The following is a 5,660-nucleotide window of genomic DNA, read 5'->3' as shown; positions in this document are numbered from 1 at the left end:
TCCTTCCTTCCTTCCTTCCTTCCTTCCTTCCTTCCTTCCTTCCTTCCTTCCTTCCTTTTTCTCTTGGTTTTTCATTCCTCACACTTGTCTGACACATAAATACAAATAAACTTTAGAGCTTCAGCTGTTATATCAGATGCTTGAAAAAATTTGAATAAATGTTGTTTTAGACAACACAGTTAACTTTACATGGTAAGGTACTGACCTACTGGTTAGAAAATTGCCTTTAGGGGCGTCCAGGTAGCACAGCGAGTAAGAGCACTGGCTCCAGTGTCGGGATAACCTGGGGATCGAATCCAGGCTCAGACACTTAGCACCCACCCAGAAACACCTGGCCATATAACCTTGAGCAAGTTACTTAACCCCAATTGCTTAGGGGCAGCCAGGTGGCTCAGTGAGTAAGAGCACTGGCTCCAGTGTCAGGATGACCTGGGGAACAAATCCGGGCTCAGATACTTAGCACCACACCCAGAAATAACTGGCCATGTAACCTTGAGCAAGTTACTTAATTGATTGCTTTTTAAAAAAAAAGAAAAGAAAATTGCCTTTATCATTAATGCTTGAAAACTCATTCCAACTCCCTTTAGTAAGTTGTTCTATAGATCAGTCATTTCCCAGTGTGAATTAAAGCCAATATATTCCCTTTCCTGGAGTACTTGGACTTTAAGTCCTAGTTTAGAGCTGAAGACACTGTCTTCATTTCTCTTTTAAGCTCTCTAGTCCCCTCACCATCCTTCCTGTTCAGCCTCCTCTGGACCAACTCAATGTCTTTCCTAAAACACAGTGCCCAATACTCTAGATGTGGACAGACCAGACCGCAAAGGGAACCATCAGCTCTGTGTCTGTGAATACCACACATCTATACATACATCTGGGCTTTTGGAGGTCGTAGGAGTGGGGTAGGGAGGGTAACAGTTGGTTTGTCTTATAAGTCATCTTTGATTTACTGGTCTCAAGATTTGGTCAAATCACCATCATTTACCCTCATGGGGACTGACCTATATTTTAAATGACAGACTAGAAAGAGGTCCAGTAGAGGAAGTGGGCTGGGGTTATTTTTGGAAAACTTTACTTGCAGATTTTTTCTTTTCCTACAGGTGGCAGTGTTTCATTTTTTAATCCAAGGTTCAGTTTCAAAAACCTGCCGTTCACCAGGGAAAGGGAAGATTTTCCTTCTAAACAACTCAATGCAAATACTGTGCTTTGGATAAAATTTGTTTTTTTTTCCCCTTTGCTGTTGCAGTTCCTTAAAGTTAGCTTACTCCTTGCTTAATTCGTACTGTTTACTTGGAGAATAGTTCTATGGTGATGAAATAATGTGAATTATAAATCCGTAGGGTTATGGAATGGAATTATTATGGAATATTATGAAACATAACAATTCTGGAATATTATGGGATATAATTATTGAAGAGAAGAGGCCGGCTGTATTTAATGTATAACATGGCAATGCTTCCAGGCAGGTGCTGAGATGTTTTTTCATTTCATCATCAAAATGATGTTTCATTGATTTGTTCATTCATTCTTCATTACCTTGCAGTGGTTTCACTAGCGTGGGTGCTCCTTCCTTAGAAAGGCAGTTTATAGGTCATTCATGGTATGGAAGAAGGTACTTTATGAGATGGAGCCAAGAAGAATCATCAACCAGCCCTCTGCTGATGAGCCTCTAAACACTTAATTAGACCAAAAGGATCCTTAAAGCCCATCTAGTACAAAACCCTTATTTTACATATGAGGCCAGGGGTTGCACAGACAATAAATGACTCGGGCAGAATTCAAACCTGGGTCTTCTGGGTCCCAAGCCAGCGTATCCTCCAGTGTGCCTCTCTTGTGTCTGAAAAGACACCTCTTCTGAGATATCCCAAAGTGGGCATCCTTTGAAACCTTCCAGTGAAGGGAGACCCCCTACCTTCCAAAGACATCTTTTCCATTCCTGAATAGCTCTAATTGAAAGGAAGTTTTTTCAGTTCCAGCAGAAACCTTCCTTTCTGCAGCTTCTAACCATTGCTACTAATTATATGCTCTAGGGACATGTAAAATAAGTCCAGTCCCTCTCCCACTTGACAATACTTTAAATATCTGTAGACAGTGATGATGTTCACAACCAGTCTTCTCTAGGCTAAATACTCCTTAGAGAGAATAGACATGTATTCCACCATGGTTCCTCAGAGGCAGGGATGGCTTAGGGATAGAGCTCTAGGCCTGGGATCAGAAAGACAAATTCAAATTTGACCTCAGACAGTTAGCAGCTGTGTGACCCAGGGCAAGTCACTTTATCTCTGTTTACCTCAGTTCCCTCAAATGGAGCTAATAATAGTACCTACCTCAACGGATTGTAGGGGCAGCTAGATGGCACAGAGGATAGAGTACCAGACCTGAAGTCAGGAAGACTAACCTTCCTGAGCTCAAATCTGGACTTAGACACTGGACACTAGCTGTATGACCTTGGGCAAGTCACTTAACCCTGTTTGCCACAGTTTCCTCATTTGTAAAATGAGCTGGAGAAGGAAATGACAAACCAGTCCAGTATCTTTGTCAAGAAAATCCCACGAGGGATCACAAAGAGTCAGACGTGACTCAACAACAACAATAACTAAGGGTTGTTGTGAGGATCAAAAGAGATAACGATATTTGTAAAAACATTTAACACAGTGCCCGGCACACAGTAGGTATGATAAGGATGCTTGTTCCTCATCCACTAACCAGACAGCAGTCACCCCATATCTGGGTACTAGAAGCCTTTCTGGTTTGTTAGGACCTGCACTGTACTGATGTAGCCTTCAGAACCCTTGGGTCACCTCCACACCATGATGGGGGTGACTCCAAGTGATAATGATAGTTTAAATTCATTGGCTTTATATATGTGATACCCGGGCCTTCCCAGCCTTCCACTGTGCATGTATGTGAACAATGACCAACGAGCCTGTCCTGAAGCTCACCTGTGGAGGTGCTATTGGATGGTCCAGAATTTGAAGAGGGGAAGGGACTTAATGGTGCTTAAAAATATTGCATTTCCCTAACTCTTGGATGCTAGCTCTATGACTTGTGCTATGTTTGTGCTATGTTTGTTCTATGGTTGTGCCATGTGGGTACCAGCTTTTGCCTCCATGTTGTTTCAGCAGGGGATGGGGTGCAGAGACAGATGGAAAGTCCAGGTCCTGAGGGAGAAGGTCCGCAGGTGAGTCAGATCCAGGTAGTGTAGGGACAAGTGTTGTGGAACCACATGGAAGAACAGATCAGCAGAATTAAATTTCATACCAGTGTGAGGAGTTCAATTAATGCAATACTTAGGGGTTCTATTTAAGGACTTTTAATAACTCCTCATGTCTGACTCTTCATGACCCAATTTTGGGGTTTTCTTGGCAAAGATACTGGAGTAGTTTGCCATTTCTTTCTCCAGCTCATTTTATGGATGAGGGGGTGAGACAAACAGGGTTAAGTGACTTGCTCGGGGTCACATAGCTAGTAAGCAACTGAGGCTGAATTTGAACTCACTCACAAAGAGGAGTTTTCCTGATTCCAGGCCTGGTATTCTATCTATCCCTAACTCATGCTGTAGATAAGGCTAGTTTTCACTGGAAAACAAAGGTGAGGGTTTTTTTTTAAGTTAATTTATTTTTAGTTTTCAACATTCACTTCCATAAGTTTTAAATTTTCTCTCCCTCCTTCCCCCACTCCCTCCCCAAGATGGCATGCACTCTCATCTAGGTTCTACATATACATTCCTATCAAGCATATTTTCACATTAATCTTGTTATATAGAAGAATTAGAACAAATAAGAGGAACCTGAGAAAGAAAAAACAAAACAGAACAAAAAGAAAGAAAATAGTTTGCTCTGCTCTTCATTCAGACTCCACATTTCTTTCTCTGGATGTGGATGGTATTTTCCATCATGAGTCCTCCTTTGGAATTGTTTTAGGACCTGTATTGCTGAGAAGGGCCAAGTCTATCAAAGTCAGTCTCCAAACACTGTGGTTGTTACTGTGTACAACGTTCTCCTGGTTCTGCTCCCCTCAGTCAACATCAGTGCATAGAAGTCTTTCCAGGTTTTTCTGGAGTCCACCGGTTCATCACTTTTTTTTTTTCTTAAAGCAATCAGGGTTAAGTAACTTGCTCAAGGTTACATGGCCAGGTGTTTCTGGGTGGGTGCTAAGTGTCTGAGCCTGAGATTCGATCCCCAGGTCATCCTAGCAATTGGGGTTAAGTAACTTGCTCAAGGTTACATGGCCAGGTGTTTCTGGGTGGGTGCTAAGTGTCTGAGCCCGGGATTCGATCTCCAGGTCATCCCAACACTGGAGCCAGTGCTCTTACTCACTGAGCCACCTGGCTGCCCCTAAGCAATTGGGGTTAAGTAACTTGCTCAAGGTTACACAGCCAGGTGTTTCTGGGTAGGTACTAAGTGTCTGAGACCGGGATTCTATCCCCAGAAGACACTGGAGCCAGTGCTCTTACTTGCTGTGCTGTGTTCATCACTTCTTATAGAACAATAGTATTCCATTACATTCATATACCACAGCTTGTTCAGCCATTCACTGCTTGATGGGCATCCCCTCAATTTCCAATTCTTGGCCACCACAAAAAGAGCTGCTATGAATATTTTTGCACATCTGGGTCCTTTTCCCATTTTTATGATCTGATCAAAGGGTATGCACATTTTTGTAGCCCTTTGGGCATAGTTCCAAATGGATCAGCTCACAACTCAAAGGTGAGATTTCTTAAACAAAATACCAAGCAGTGACCCATCTCCTTACTTATAACTGGCAGCTAGGTGGTGCAGTGGATTGAGAGCTATGTCTAGAATCATAAAGACCTGAGTTCAAATCCAGCCTCAGATATTTACTAAGTGTGTGACCTTGGACAAGTCACTTAACAGTTTTCTCAACTGTAAAATAGGCATGATAATAATAGCATTTACCCCCTAGGGTTGTTATGAGGATTAAAATTAGATAATACTTAAAGCATTCACATGGTGCCAGGTACTTAGTAAGCACTATATAAGTCATTTTTAGTTATTATTGTTATTGATTCTATATTTCAGTCCTGGCAGGTATGATCCCCACAGTCCTTGATATCATCTTCTCATAGTCCCTGATCAATCATTTAATTTATAATTTTGTCAGTTGTGACCAGCAATGTATCGGTAAATCTTCCACAACTGACTCTCTGGGGGAAAAATGTGCCCACAATACATTTTTAATTTTCATCTTAATTTTCTCCATTACTCCTTAAGTCACTTGGTTAAAACAATAAAGCAAGCCCTGATTGGTAGCATTTGCAGATTTCTGGGGTTCAAGTGCTCACAGTGAAACATTGAACAATGCACTCTATGGAGTGGGCTCCAGAACACTCTGAAAAGTCCTATGCAAATGAGCCAATGGACCACAATTCCCTGGGGCCATTGCTCTGCCTTCCAGTCCTCTCAGCACATCTCTTTGAGGGGCAGTTGTTTTATTCAGGAGGTTGGTAGATGTCTCTCCTCAACCCTTTGAGAGGTTGTGTTGCATTTCAAACTGATTTTTATCAACTTTCCTCATGCAAATATTCTTTTTCTGTCCCTTTCAGCAACCAAAATGCCCACCTACAGGGGGACAAATAAAGTAGTATAAAATGCAGTGAGGGGAAGGTTGCCTCCAGTTGGAAGGGATTAGCATTGACTTCT

The sequence above is a fragment of the Petaurus breviceps genome, unplaced genomic scaffold, assembly GCF_028583685.1.
Source record: "Petaurus breviceps papuanus isolate PSGF00001 unplaced genomic scaffold, PetGlider_PUasm1.0 98, whole genome shotgun sequence".
Classification (NCBI taxonomy): domain Eukaryota; kingdom Metazoa; phylum Chordata; class Mammalia; order Diprotodontia; family Petauridae; genus Petaurus; species Petaurus breviceps.
The sequence above is the reverse complement of the archived record's forward strand: the minus strand, read 5'-3'. Positions refer to the sequence as shown.